Raw genomic sequence first — 16577 nt, forward strand, 5'->3', positions numbered from 1 at the left:
TTAAATGATTTATTACAAAAAGAAAAAAAACGTATACGCTGCCAGACAATCAGGAATCAAAGTTTTTATAACTCGACGTCTAACCTTGTTCTCGTCACATAAACCCCAATTCAATTCGTACTTACATACGTTCCACTAAACACGTTGGAAAACTAACGAGTCTCTAACAAAAAACATCTTACTTCTCGTCTCCCACAAAACAACATTAGTCATCATCAATAACATCAACAAACCTTCTTTTCCTCTTTCCATTCCCCAATTATGTTTCTACACCCATCTCCACCAATTAGTATCAGTGCGTTTTTTTCATTAAATAAAGGCACACATAATCGTCAAGAAGCAAGTGCTTTCCAAACGTAAACATGATTGGGGGAAGACGTGCGCTCCCTAATTCTCGAAACAAACCCGATACACTTGCGCTGCCTCCAAACAGCCACCCACGTAACCACTCGTCCCGATGTTCTTAATCTTTATCGTTTGTTGGGACCTTTGTGCGTGTGTTTGTTTGGTTTTCCGCCCAGAGACTCGTCAAAAAGCGCGCCGGAGCAACGTTATCTCCACTGAACAACAATTCTTTTACAGTCCCCAAAACCCGAACTTCAATTACAGCCCGAGAATAATAATAATAACAGTAGAAAAACGAAGAAACGTCGCCCCTGATTGATGATGCAATTTTTTCTGCAACTTCCGGTTCCGGGAGACCCTGCAGTTATCTGTCGTTTACAAACACATAAAAAGAAAAACACAAAGGTTTTCCTCACGTACATTCCACCTCGGGGCCAAGATTCGGAGAGCCAGACGTTGAAGCTGATGAGTTTTCCCGGTATCAGCGTTCCCTTAAAAGTTGTAGGAGATGCGCTGGTTTAAAAACACAGGGTCTATTATGTTACCCCTAAAACGACTTGAAGGCGAAAGCCCAACTGCCGATGCATTAAAAACAAACACATGATTACCGACGTGGTACCCCGGAGGAGTACCGCCATCGGACTAGTGAACAAAAGATCGCTGGTTCGATGCCAGCCGAGGAACAAGAGCGAAAAGCCTCCGCCGATTCTGGCACAAGTAACGCCATCTCGTGGTGCGGTGGAGAACCGTGGGTTTTGGTACCTCTTGTGTCGCTGTTGACGTTCGGTAGCTTTTGTGTCGTCCATGTGTTTTCGCTCAAGGACTTTTAAGGTCGCCTGAACGTTGAGACATATAAGGCTTTCGCCTTAATAGAGATAAAGACGAAAAAGAATTTCATGACGGAAGGCAATGTCTGTAGACTCACTTTTGTATTATTTGTTAAAGCTGTCAACGCGGACTAACACTTCACGTTGCGAAAAAAGTCACGCATCACTTAAGAAATAAATGCCGCCTTTTCCCTAATGCGTATTAAATGTTCCCAGTCAGCGAAGCTCGTGTTCGTTCTAAAGAACTCTATGTCGGTGGGAAAAATTACACAAAACTGTAACTATCGCAGGAAAAAAAACATTTCTTGTTGCCGGGCACTGTTTTATTTGGAGGACAGATTTCTCCAAGAGACAGCGCAGAAGTGTGTGGTAGACCATCGAACTGTCAACGTCACCCGGGATGCTCGCCGTTGGCTAATGGGCCAGTTCCGAAGCGTCATGAAAACGAAAATTTTAAAGAATAAGCCGACGTCTCCGGCAGAAGCTCTGAGTCAAAGAACCACACGACAGGATTCTCTTTTCAAATACAAACTGTACAGTGTAAAAATAATAAAAAAAACTGTTCTTTTTTTTGTGTGTGTGTGTTGCAAATATTATTATATTTTCCGAGAACTTAAAAAACAGCGCGACCTATGGTGTTTCCACTCGTGGCTTCGTGGTTGGTTTTCCTGCGTTCGAATTGGCTAATGCCGCAGGCTAACTGGCTGAGGAGCGATAATGAGATGCAACCACGCCCTACGTTTCTTAAGTTCTCGTTGACTAGAAAAGCACGAACTTATGCTGGGAGTGTTTCGGACAGCAACGCACGCCGTGATTTTGAAAATACAAGTAGTGTAGTGGTTTTCAGTGGTCATTTGACCAACCCCACTCCCGTTTATTGCCCGTCTTCATTTCATTTCGCGTAGACGTGGCTCGAGGACATAATCGGGCAACTGCCGTTGATACACGCTTTCAATCCGCCAAGCGGGCGGGGCCCTCGCGCGTTCAAATAGCCGGCTCTCCAAACTCGCGTGCATAGAGACGAACCCCTGAGAGCGATCAAATGAATATCCTCCTCTCCCTGTGTTCCCACTTCCCGCAATGTCCTTCTCCTTTCCCAAAGCACACGCTTCTAGACCCCTCCTTCCCTTCTTTCTCGTAGAGACGAAACTATCGAACACCGACAGGTCGAAACTCCCCCGAGCGAGCCAAAGTTGCCTCGGGGCGCATGGCGACGTAGGACAGTGTCCCACGCCGCGTTTCAAGCCGAGATGGACCACCACGAGTGCGCGCGCGCACACAAACAAACAAACAAACACACACACGCACACACACACGTATATTTTACTCGCAAAACAGGGACTCTACCCCCAACACCTCGTTGAATAGAAGCGTCCTCAACCGACTGACGTCAGGCATTCTGAGGAGTTGATGGGCAGTGACGCACCGTATTCGATACCGCTGATTGGCTCGGCTAATCGGTAGCGTTCGGTTCGGTCCAACTTGCGGCGTAGCAGCGTGAACAACAGCGCGCTGGTTCGCGTCGCATTTGCATGTAGTGGAGCAAGTCGTCGGGGGGCAATGCATCGTGGTCCCGTCTCTCCGCTCTCTTTTCCCCATTTCCCTCTCACCCCTCTTATCGGTATACACGCGCCTTTGTTCCTTGAAGGAAAAAGAAGCGGTCGGTCCCAATTTTTTTTTATTGAAACAATATGCATGCTTCAGGCGAAGACTTCAAAAGGGGCCCGTCAAGACGCTCCTTCTCTCTTTCACGCTCCTGTTTATTATATGAAATAAGGAAAAAAAACATATATACAAATAAAGTTCCAAAAGCATACAAAGTGCGCCGAGAAAAGTCGATTTGTGCCCGCGACAAGCGCGTCCTGATCAAAACGTAGCTCGTCGTGAATTCTAAACGTGTATGAGGATCCATTTGTGGCTCGCTGGGTTTGAATACGACAGCAGCTGAAATAAGTGAGCCTGGACGGCTACGACGGTCAAAGGGTGTGGCAGAGCGACGTACATGATCGGGAAATGCCACACTCGCACGATACGATACTGACTTATTCGCACGGCGTCGAATTGAGAGAGAGGAGGAGATGAGGACGTCAGAACACCGATTTCTGGTTGGAATGATTAGTGAGTATTGACGCGAAGCTAGATGTCGCTTCGTCTCTACTTGCTGTTGGAATCCATTTGAACGCGAACGTGAAACGCAGGACACAAAACACCGGCGTTTGAACCCGTTTGAACAGTGAGTAGAGACGAAGGCATGCAGCCACGTTCCGTTTAGGCTTAAGTCCAAACGTAGCCGAGGCTACGCGCTTATGAGACAAACTGAGTATCGTAAAAAGCGCAAGTCACTAGTGACTAGACCTTTCCTGTTTAGGATTGTTTCAGTGACGATAGAACAAACAGAGATGCATGACACCATGATGATGCGCTTTTGACGAGCCCCGATTGGTTCCCTCAGCTCGCAGCGTCGGCTGCGCCCGTACCTAAGGCGAAACGTAGTACAGCTTTGCGCCTACCCCCTAATCGCTCCAGTCAGAGCTCGCCACTCTCGCGTCCCCGCACGCTTTCATCTCCCGCTCTCCCTCAGTTTCCATCCGTATTTTTTCTTTTCTTTTTTTTTGCATTTTCATCGCTTTCGATGCTTGAGCGAAATGACAAACTAATGGCAAATTGCGTTTCGCGTTCGTCACTGATGGTTCTGTCGTCGCCCTAACTCACTTGTACGGTGAGCAAACAGTGTGGCTGTGGCATTATTGTCCTTCAAAACAAAAAGAGCGGTTGTACGCACATAGGTTGGTCGACCATGCTGGAGGCCTACCCGCAGCGAGCGTTCCCCTCAAATTCGTTGATGTCAAGCAAAAGACGTACCACCCTCGGTCAAGCTCTAACTTTATGAACGAAAAACCTTCTGCGGGTTGACGTCCCGTGAACGAATATCACGTGAAGCACGCCGCCAAGCTGTTCATGGCTAGGGTTCTGTGAATTTTTCGTGTGCGTCAACAAAAACTCAGGTCCCTAATTTGATGCAAAATCACTTCATTCTATGCAAAAGCTTATACATCTCATCACTTTGATATCCATTTTCGGTAGATTAGTTATCGATAGGGAACCATTTTCAAGATCAATAGACTCTCAAATAGATAATAAAGGTTTCTCAAAGATTTGCCGCTGTGCAACCCGCGTCAGCCATGTCTATACGCTTGCACCGCCCTCTCTTTGTCGTCGTTCCAAGTGCTTGCGTGCCTAGTTTCCTTTCCCTCCTCTCTCCCGGGGTGGCGGTCCCGTCGCGCGTGTCCACTTTCCGCCGGCTCCTCGGGGCGGGTCTGTGTCGTCTGCTAAACAGCTTCCCTGGTCATCCAACTTCACAAAATAGAATGGCTCAAGACTTTTTTCCTTTAAAGATGCGCAAAAACCGATAAAACAACAACAAAAAAATTTAAAAAAAATAAAGCAAATGGAGGCCTAAAAACTTATTAAAACCAAGACTTAACAAAGAACGTTATTTTAATGGGACGACAAATGATCGCAAGCTGTTGCAAGCATAAAGGGCCCGTTCGTACGAAAGCGTCAGTAAAATTCATAACATATCTCGGCCACTTCGCCGCTCGATTGTTCTGGAAACCACAAACGCTCTGGATTCTCTTGGTCCAACCTCACAGTCGTCGCTTGCGCCGTAACTCCTTTTTGCTGCGCAAAGTTTTTTTTTTTTGTACGTTTGCTTTAGCACTCATTGGCCACACTTGATTCAAAAACGAATTACTCCGCCAGAACACATACAGATACCTAGGCACTCGAATCGATAGATCAATGGATGGATGTATGCAGATCAACCCTTTTAATCGAGCGGCGGTGTGCGTCATGAAGCTAGTAAAGCGCCAAACACATACGAGACGAAAAGAGGTGCCGCGCAGCGGTTTCCGTAGCAACTGACGCGGACACTGTGGCGTGCAGTGATCTTTATTGTATTAGGTTGGACGGCGCATCGGGAGCCCGTCTGTGCCACTACCGGCGGCCATTGCTTGACACCAGGCAATACACGCGAGTCTAAGGGAGAAACACGCAAAAGAAGGAATATTAAAGCTTCTACGAGGTGCTCGAAGGCGAGTATTTTATGATGTGCTGCGATCATTATATGAGGTGTTTGGAGACAGAATCGGTATTTCTAAAGCGTTCGAACTCCCAATAAAAAATCAAACGTGCCGAAGCACCCATGGCTGAGCTGTCAAGCTTGCCCTTGTAGAGGAGTAAACAAAACAAACAAACAAAAATAAAAACTTGTCGTCAATAAGACTCCTTGGGGACGCCCCAAAGTTGGTGAATGTCGAAAAAGTTCCATGTTGACAACGGCTTTCTGAGAGTAAGCGAATTCCGCGTAGGAAAGCCGTCAAGCTGCTAAACCCAACTCGATGCGTCTCAATCTGATGAGTTGGGTTTGCTAAACCAAACTCATCGAAATCGCCACCGACTCCGCGGAAACTCTAGGTAACTCTTGTCTTATTGAGCTGCACCATATATTTTGCCCAGCGGAGTCACTTTCGACCACAAAACATTTACTTAAAAAAACTGGGAGGTCTTTGAGTTTTAATGTTTGCGCACTGGGTATCTGACAGGCTTCCTGAAAAGCAGCCAAAAGTTTCAGAGCCGACAACAACGTAGCAACGAGGGAAACGCCCATTTTTTTTCTCGTTTTTCTCTCATGCCTTAGCTGATATCAAGTGATAGCTTCCCGCAGTGTCACTCGACCCCAACAAGACAAGCCTCGATGCACGATCCACTCTACTACGATAGAGAAGAGTGGTGACGCCGACCTATGCCATGCCGCCAAGTCACAGCGTCCGCGGCAGTTGCCATGGAAACCGCCGCGCGTCGCCCGTATTTGCCGCTCATGGGTTTCGTTTGTATTTGAGTGTGACCCAGAGCCTTGAAACCGCTCGTAGCTGCTTACGACGAGAACAAACTGGCTCCATCTACCGGAAGACCCTGGAACAATTCCTGCATGCGTATATTTGCTCATTTTTACTCATCATTATTTCAACCTTGGACTCAACATTTCTGGGAAATAGTTAAAGCGAACAGTTTTCACGAATAGAGCTAAAGATTTGATCCTGCAAATAGTGCAGTAAGTGTAGTCTGATTATACGGAGTTTTCAAGGCCACCCGAAACATGGTGCCAGTGGTGTGGTCTCTCATCGTGAAGTCACAGTCACGCAGCTAATCGAGAGTATTAGTAGATCGTTTCGATATGTCTCCGATACCCCCGATAACGATACGATGCATTCGCATAGGAGCCGGCAGAGTGTCGGGTGTTGTGATCGGAGTCATCGGAACGATTCACTAAAACGCTCTAATAAATAATACAAAAAAAAAAAAAGAATCTGCACACACTGTGTCTTTTTTGACCGTGTCTTTTGTATCTTGTATGAGCGGAGTGACTGCGGCTCAAAGCCGGGGTTACACTGCTTATACATCGTACAAATGGCAGTCTGCATACAGATTCGAACGCGAGTCAGCTCGAGATCCCCACTTCGAATGCCGCGTGGTAATGAGTTTAAGGAGGAAACTTGGTACGCGGGATTCGAACCGCGGATATTGTCTTTTGAATGGCGTATGAACAGTGGGACCCCAGCTTAAGCGGTCACAACGTACTCGGTCGCACTCAAGCGCATATGTGTGAACTAGCCTTAAAAAAAAAGCCGCCCTCTGGTGTAAACTAGGCGCATAACAAAAGTCGTTATGGCTTTTGACTGAACAAACTTTCCTTCAGTGAAAGCATATTCGTCCGTCAGAATGAAGCTAAGGCTCGTTCACAGATTTGAGACTGCTCACGACCGAGTTCATTACGACCTCTTGCGATATCTTACGACAAGTAAACACACTGGCACGCTGCTGCCATGTATGAGGTGACGCGATAATAATCTAATCATCCGCGTTCCGCCGCTGCTAGCTTTGCGCCTGCTTCACGAGTGGCAACATTGGTGCGCCCCCGAGTTTCTCGCGAGCTTCAAGTCTTTTTAGAAAGAGTTGATTTCGTAGTTTTCGATGACGCTCACTAAGTTTCTACTTAGAACCATATGTCTATTTTCACAAATTAAAAAGTTACTTAACGAATCTTAATTAATTAGCCGACTTATCGCAAAGATTAGCCACCTACATAATGTGCCCCTGTCCGTATAACTCACTCGCACAAACTACATAAGCGTAACTTTCACGCCCTTTTTGAAACAAATACCTGGGAATAAAAATCAATATATATATAAGCAGTCGCGAGTGTGTGAACGAGCTTTGAGTGTACACTTTTTCTTCCATAGCTGCTTCTGCGCTCCAAGCACGCTCGAGTGACGCCGACGTCAAGGCCTCGTTAGCACCCGTTCTCGACATTTTAACTCTCAAAAGTTTTAAGACAACGAACCTCACTCCTTGTTCCCTTTAATAGTTGGAACTCTCCATACTCCGACGGCCCTTGAGCGAGATACGCTTCCAGCTTCCCAAACACTCAAAACTGCCCAAGTACGTCTCGGTTGCGGCAGTCCGTGCGGTTCACGCGTGCCAGGGCACGTTTCGACTTTGGATTGTTCGTCGGCAGCAAGAACGGCGAATCCAATTAAAATGTCCCGCTTCGGGTGGTTCCATCGCGAAGAACGTCATTAGGGCGACACCCCCTCCCCCCCCCCCCCCCCCCTTCACGTAACCGCCGCAGTCGGGTGGCGCCCGCGAGGGATTAGGTAACATCACACGCCGCAATGCAATGACGTCACAATGACGTCACCTAACGTAACGGCCCGGCAATAGGACATACGTCGTCCTTACGTCGCCGATCTTCGTTTTTAATAAGGAGAATTCAAAATTGGGTTGTGTGTGTGTTTATACAGCCTAGAACTTGGTCTGCCTCACAGGGGCGACGAGTCTCCCAGCTGTAGATGAGAGATTTAGCCAGTGCGGTACAGCCGCTAGCCTGGGGTCTTTAACGTGCATCACGCAGTAGTAATACACGACCGCACGCCGGTACGATGCTTATCCAGATCGAAACGGGCAGGGGTGGGGCTCGAACCCAGGATCCCTCGGTTCTGCAGCGCGAGCTTTCGCTCCACGTGCTCCGAGCTGGTGTGCGCTAGACCACTCGGCCACCAATCCCCCCAAGGAGAATACACTGGCGGCCACGGCTGTGCTTTGCGCGGTCAAGCACACTGACAGCGAGCGAGATTGCCTTTCGCAGCGTCAAAACGGTTTATTCGAGGCAGACGCTACGTTGTTTTACCCACAGCTCATGTTCCGAATGACGTCACTGTCAATGCATCCTTGACCCCAAACGCCCCGCCGCTCTCATAGTTCCAGTGATTATAAGAGAATTTCGAGGTACCTCGACAGTCTTCTTGAACAGTGTCTCACCCATAAGCATATGTCGTTTCTTTCCTAAAAAGCCGACTTCAAATATCGGCAGCTCGTCGACCTTTCTTTTGGGGTCGTTCTAAGTTCGGTCATTATGCTTCCATTATTGGCGATATCCTTTCGAAGCCCGGTCGTTTGTTTTCATTATTAGCCGCGGTGAGCCGTCGTTGAACACCACCATCAGTATGAGTTACGGGCAGAACGTTTCAGACTCTGATTAATAGTTTTTGAGGTTGTGTTCCCAATACGTCTTTTTTTTTTCCGACTAATTAAAATTAAATTCAGTGTTACCTATGCCACGCTTTTCACAAATAGCGTCAAAGCACAATACGAGTGTGAAAGTCGTCAATGTCGGCATTTCTTATGTTTCTTTTCTCACTCTTTATTTCTTTCGTTTTGCTTTTTCTCACACGGTTTGCCCCCATTTATTGCTTGTTTTAATGAAATATCAAATTTCTCATTGTCATTGTCCTTATTTTCCCGAGAGTTGAGAAACCTTTTGCTGTTTCGATAGGAACTTATCTTCCTCGTTGTTTATTTTATTTATTGTTTGTTTACATTATCTTTCAATTCAATGTTTATTTGACGAAGGAAAGACTTCTTCCCATAGTCCAGGACCGGCTATTTCAAACTCAAGCTTGGTAGAAGAGCGTGTTGGTTTAAGTCATGGATGAAGAAAGAATAAACAATTAAAACAGGGACAACACAACCACATCTTTCAACTAGCAACAGACGAGTAAACTTTCAACAGCGAGCAGCCGACTATACCCAGTAGGAGTAGGGGAGAGGAGGGGGAGAGGAGGAAAGATAAGAAACGCGAAGTGCAAGTCAGGGAGGTAGGGTTATCTCGGATTTTAAAAATCCAACCTCAGTTTTCGTCAGCAGGAGGGAAGGGTTCGACACGTTGTTTTTTGCTGTGGTCATGGCGAATGATTCTATGATTTCCCTGCCGAATCTGCTGTCATGCCCCCCAAGACTTTTTGTGTCATCAAATGCACAAGAAAAAAAAAAGTGTCAAACTGCGTCAAACTCAAGGAACGGCTAGGATGCGGCATGATATATCGAATACACTTTAACATCTGTACGCGTGCAGCTAGAAATCATACGAACTCACACAATGAGATATATCGCGATAAGAATTTGTACAACCTGAACTCCAACAGATCAGATAAAATCACCAGTATTTTTTTTTTCTTGTACATTTATTGCCTTCCATTTCAGAATTAACAAAATAAGATATAAAAAAAATATCCCGCGGGTGTATTCTTTATTCACAACTTTCGTGACCTTAGAAAAGACGTCACAAAGAGAAAAAAAATCCGTGACTTCGAATTTCTTGACTCTGAAGGTGATAGAAAGACAAATTCTTATAGCTACTGTCGATAACGAAGTCAACGGGAATCAGAAATCACTTCGCTATATCTTCTATTTCGTTATAACCGACTTCGGTTGAACGAAGTGCAAAGGAGAATGGGAAATGGTGATCGCTTCGCTGTAGCCGCTATTTCGTTATAACCGACTTCGTTATAACCGGTCTCGACAGTACACCATTTTTTACGACAAAAATACGGATTTGGGAGTAACAAGACAATTTAGGGCATTGGCCCTTACATTCAAAGCAGCGAAAACAACAACTCCAACGAAACTTGGGCTTGTAAAGCTGGAGCTCTGGACCCGACAGTGAAGGAAAAATCCAAACCGAACCTAGACGCCGCAATCTATCTCATCAAAAAGCGTTCTTTTTATTATTACTTTTAAGGACAGCATTTCGGTTCCACTTACAAAAAACGTTCTTTTCTCTTTTTTGGTCTTATTCGGGTTCCACTTGCCATTTACACAACGTGATTTTAAGTGGCAAAAGTGCCTAGTTTATATTTCATTAAACTACTCTTTTTTTTTTTGTTTCCGCTAATATTTGTTGCGCCACGTTAAAAGTTACAACACGCTTAACGGAAATGAATTCTTACGACACTTTCCTTGCGACACACACGAAAATGTTAATCCTGAAAAAGGGCATAGTGTGCTCGCGGCTTCCGTCTTCGTGTGTTCAAGTGTACAGAAAAACGCGCGGCACGGCGTGCCATCTCAAGATACGTTTTCTGTTTCCTGTCGTTCTCAATCACGAGGGTTCCGTGTCTGGTTATTCGGGACGAAAAAATAATAAAGCATTTCAACCTGGAATATGCGAGGAAATATAGGTGAGGCAAAACAAGAATGTGTGATAATTACGCATTTTTCGTAAACACTTTCCAAGGGAGTGGAGAAATCAAAACGACGTTTTACCGCATACCAGAAGTGACGACATTCAAGATGACCGCGCCCTTGTTGAAAAGGTGTAAGGGCTCTAGCCTATGACACAGCCCAGCAAAAGGGGGGGGGGGGGGGGGGGGGGGTTCGTCGCATTAAAAATTGACCAAGGCATGCGACATACCCGCAAACAAGGTGGCACTCCTCCCCCAAATTTCATAGTTGTCAACTCTGTAATGCTTTCAAACCGCAACTGTGCAGTACTCGTCCATAGGCAAGCTACTGGCACACCAGCCCTCTCTAGCGTGGGCGGAGTTTTTCTTTTGTGCCAATCTTATGTTCGAGCATGCCAGAGAGCGACACTTAAAGGGGAACTCCGCCGATTTCTTCATGGTCCCCGATTTGCTTGAAATTTTGCTAAACTCGCCAAACAACATCGCCAAAATAGTATCCCAAATATTAGGTCAAAATAATATTTTTTCACGAAGTTATTGAATTTACAATTTTGGTCCTCACCGTGTTTTTCAAACTGAAAGTCTCTACTGGCAACAATGAAAAAGTGACGTCATTGGAAGTGCAGGGGTTCACTCTTTGGACTGTAGAATTTGTTCCCAACTGATTCGAAGCAATTTCATGGTGTCAAATGAATGCTTTGGAAGCTCGCTCCAGTCCCCGCGCTCCATCCCGGAACAAATGATTGACATATTCTATTTTTTAGACTGCTCGCCCGACTGGCAAGCTGAACTTCCAATGACGTCACGGCCCTGAAAAGGGCGGGTATATTTGAATGTTTGTTTTTGCATGATTTTCAGTTGCCGATTTCGCAATAACTATTATGAATTTCACGATACTAAATAGCATACCAGAAAGGGTAAAGGCCGGGGAGTCAGAAAATATAGTTAGTTGAGGTAGCTCAAAAATCGGCGGAGTACCCCTTTAAGAGGGCGCGGTACCTCTATTTATTCGTCCGTTTCAGCCACCAGATGGCGCGCGGCTCGAAACGTGGTTGAACGCGCAACTTCTAGATGGCGCCAGTATTGAGGTGTGAAAAGGCCCGCGTTATCCGCTGCGTGAAATAGATCCCGAAATGTGCCGTGTTCTCCCGGCGGAGGAAGTTTCTCCCTCCCTCGCGCGCGCTTGGTATGTACGCGCGGTGTCCGAGTCCGGCCTCTGCGCTGTGTGATGCAGTGGGTGGCGCTCGTTTCTGTTCGGAGGTAGGAATAAAAATGCCGGTCCCCTTTTTTACGACGCTCGTTTCTATAGCTTGTTTTTCTTTTTTTTATCTCAAGTGACCTACAGTACCGCCTGTTCGAAATCGTCCTTTGCGGTGAGCGATTGAGAGTCAGGTTAGCATTTTATTTGGGTCAGCACTACACGTTCAATGGAGACCTCGGGCGGCGATGTAAATATGCATTGCTCCCCAAAGTGTGTCCAAGGTGCGCAATGACAATTGGAAAGGGTATTGAAGGCGGGCGACCGTCGGTTGGTAAAATACGTGCGTTAGATTCACTTATTCAGTCTAATCATTTTAGAGCGCAGCTCTTAGGGGCCCGTTTCCGGCTTGAGCGGCGTCGCCGTCGCCGTCGGCGTCGCCGTCGGCGTCGGCGTAACCGCGCGGTGCATCATGGGAAATGTCCCATAATGCACCGCGCGAGCCCCCCACCAAGGTCACGTGACCTCGTGGGGGGTCACGTGACCCCCCGAAGTCACGTGACTCCCCTGAGGTCACGTGGCCCCCTCCTCGAGGTCACGTGACCCCCGCCGATGTCGCGTGACCCCCCGATGACGTCATCGTCACTGATGACGTCACCGGCATCCACATCGTCATCGTCATCATCACTGATGACGTCACCGGCATCCACATCGTCATCGTCATCACTGATGACGTCACCGGCATCCACATCGTCATCGTCATCACTGATGACGTCACCGGCATCCGCATCGTCATCGTCATCATCACTGATGACGTCACCGGCATCCACATCGTCATCGTCATCATCACTGATGACGTCACCGGCATCCACATCGTCATCGTCATCATCACTGATGACGTCACCGGCATCCACATCGTCATCATCACTGATGACGTCACCGACATCCGCATTGTCATCGTCATCATCACTGATGACGTCATCAGTGACGTCACTGATGTCGTCACCGGCATCCGCATCGTCATCGTCATCATCACTGATGACGTCACCAGCGACGTCACTGATGACGGCACCGACATTCGCATCGTCATCGTCATCATCACTGGTGAAGTCATCAGTGACGTCACTAATGACGTCATCGGTACCCGCATCGTCATCGTCACTGATGACGTCATCAGTGACGTCAGTGATGACATCATCGGCATTGGGGGTCACGTGACCCCCAAGGTAACGTGACCCCCCCTGGTTAGTTTAACCCCCCCCCCCCCCCAGTGCCCTTCCCTCCTCCTCCTCAAGAGCTGCGCTCTAATTCGGCGTTACAGGGAGTTGTAAGCGGCTTTCATTTTTTCCCCCTTCTCTCCCCTCCTACTTTCCTCCCCATGCTCCTCTACACGTGACGTTAATTCTTCCGCTAAATCTAGCGGAGAAACTGAATTTGTTCATAGGTGACGTGACACCAAGTCATAGGACGTTTTTGCCAACGTCTTTTATCTGTTTCGACAAATGACATGGTCGAGTCTATTGATAACCTTAGCTAGATTGGACGTACGGAGTGTCCGGGCTTTAAATAAATTTGCTTCGTTTATCTGAATGAATAACTGTTTTCTCTTTTCCGTGCTCGGTGCTATGCAAAAATCGCTGAGATGTTATGGTAGCTCAGTGTGGCGGCGTTTTGCACGCTGACTCGCTATTGCATTCGCTGTGCACAATATGTGTTCAGATGGAATGTGCCAAATCGTATTTCCGATCGATATGATAGATTTACTTTGCTACAGTGTTAATTATATTTTTCTGATTTAAACTGGTTTGTCCCTGATCTGAGCCTAAGTTCAAATTCGACGAACAGACAGACTTAGCGTCGGAACAGCCGTAATGCGCAGAAAGAAATTAGTACCATGAAAGAAAAACAAAAGGATACGAGGTGGCTCAGTGTTATAGAAGTAATGAGTGTGCAAAAAATGCCATCGTACGTGTTTTTTTTTTTTTTTTTTTAACTCTTCGCATCGCTGGGAAACGCTCAAGGTACCAGCAAAGACAGCGAGCTGGCGTGAAATTTCCATCGAGCGGAAAACGAGTGTCGTTTTTATTTCATCATGCGCTTTCATTTTGATATGGCTCAAAATGGGCGCGAAATAGTAACAGGTAAGGCAACAAAATTTAGATGTTAGGTCTGGAGCACCGCCATACTCAGCCGTGTTGGGGGCATCTCTCGCGAGTCAATACGGCAAAGGTATTGCGCGTCGAACTGTACGTGAGAGTTATCCATTTCAGCGAAACCTTGATTTCGCAAAACTATTGTGGCTCGAGTCGTGGCTTCCAGTACTTGGAAGCCACGAGCGAGAAATAAATGACAGTTGATTTTGAAGGACAATCGCGACGTGGAAACCCATAAAAGAGAGTTCCAATAAGACGAGAGCTTCCCCTTCTCTTCAAGTGCGTGGATTACGCTCTCAATCCTGCACCTGTGGTAAAACTGCAGGCTCCTAAAATCGCTTTGAAAACGTTCCTGATCGCAACAAATTTTTTTTTTGTCGAGGCGCTATTTCATTTTTTTTTCTTTTTGTCTACCTTGATACCCCATCAGCGCAAAAACTACCATTAACTAAAAAAAAAAAAAAAAGAAATAGTGGACATACAACGACAACGCACCCACTGGGACCCGAGTCAAGGCAAGAACAACTAACTACTAAAAGGGGAAAAAAATCATGTTCGCATACACAGACAGAACGCCTCCATCGAAAGAAATGAATCATGCGCTTGTTCTGCCAGTCTCGTTGTGCGTCTGTCAAAAGCCACAAAGGAGGAAGACAATCAGCGCCTACACCACTCCCCTCCCCTCTCCCCACCACCCCTAAAAAGAAGAAAAGAAATTTTAGAAATAAATGAACTGCGCAAAGGACGAGGACAGAGGTAGAAACGAGTACGACACACAGAGCGCAGACTTCCAACTGTTTATTTGGTGCAGACACAACAGTATATATGACAGCAGCAATCAGTTTGCGGTTAAATAAGGTTTAAACATGACCGTCCAAAAAAGAGAATTCCTTGTCTGATAGTGAAACAGATTGCATGCTTATGCAGTCGTGACCTTTCTTTTTAATGAAGTAGGCTTCTACGAGTTTTCTTTCCGTTGCCTCATTTGCTCTTGCGAGAACACGTGTCTTTTGCAAATCAGGATGACAACCGCATTTCAAACAATGTACAGACAGATGTCCGCCTGTGTTGTTTTTTATCGACAGAAAGTGTTCTCGTGCCCTCAGGTTGAAACAACGTCCAGTCTCGCCAATGTATACTCGCCCGCAAGAAAGCGGAATTTCATAGATAACACCGGGTGCGCATTCCGTGTATCGCGTGCTGTGCTCCTTTTTGCATTTGTTGATGTTCACTCTTGGCTTCATCATAGGGCACACTTTACTGAGTTTGCAGGGCGCTGAAAAGACGACCGAGAGACCATACCTGGCCGCTACCTTTTTCAGGTTATGGGACAGGCCGTGGTGGTACGGGATGACATGCACGCGCATTTTTTCTTTTCGCCTCTGCTCATTACTACCAGTTTTCTGCTTCTGTAGCAAGCGCACACATACAGCAGAGACCAAGTGTTGGGGGTACCCTGCGGCAGTAAGGCGGTCACACTGATCGCGGAAACTGGACGCCATTTCATGAACACATGATTTTTCTAATGCTGAAGTACAGCTAGACATAACGATGGCTCTTTTTACAAGCTTTGAGTGTGCACTGTCATAGGGCAAAAGGCCCTTCTTGGTCCTAGGGTGGTATGACCAGCAGATGTGGTTGTCACTAAACGTTATTTTTAGATCTAAAAACTGGATGGAACCGTTAGTGGTGAATTCATGGGTAAAATTAAGGCCATTGGATGCTGATACGAAGATGGATAGAATGCTAGAAACAGCCTTGTGAATACAATGAGAACCTTCAATATCTAAAAGCACAAGGTAGTCATCGACGTATCTAAAAACGCGCACTACATGCTGATCACAAAGGTGTTGCTGCAAGCGCCTGTCAAAAAAGGACAAATACATACCACATAGCACGGGGGCAACCGCGGACCCGATACAAATGCCGGTCTTTTGAACATAAAACCTCTCCTCGTGCGCAATTACTGTAGAGCTCAAGTAGAAACGCAACACGGGAAAAACCCACAAACCTGATTGCCCCCTTCGCGCGATTGTTTCCGAGAAGGGTTGTTGGCAAAAAGTAATCGGCTCGTACCTCAAGAGCCATCTTAACAAGATTGTGGGAATGGACCCTTACCTGGTTCGAAGTTCCAGTGAGGTGGTTCGTGAGTTCGAGAGCGGTTTTCCATCTGCAAAGACTGCCTTCTCTGTGGACATTCAGGACCTGTTTTATTCGGTGCCACATGAGGGCTTGCTTACAGCCGTCAAGGACAGCATCGAGGAGTTCGGTGAAATTAGTTTTCAGAGTGAAAGCGGTATTAGCACTGGGAGTTTCCTTGAACTGTTGCGTTTCTACTGGAGCTCTACAGTAATTGCGCACGAGGAGAGGTTTTATGTTCAAAAGACCGGCATTTGTATCGGGTCCGCGGTTGCCCCCGTGCTATGTGATATGTATTTGTCCTTTTTTGACAGGCGCTTGCAGCAACACCTTT

Source organism: Ixodes scapularis, unplaced genomic scaffold, assembly GCF_016920785.2.
Source record: "Ixodes scapularis isolate PalLabHiFi unplaced genomic scaffold, ASM1692078v2 PGA_scaffold12__126_contigs__length_90152505, whole genome shotgun sequence".
NCBI classification, from domain to species: Eukaryota; Metazoa; Arthropoda; class Arachnida; order Ixodida; family Ixodidae; genus Ixodes; species Ixodes scapularis.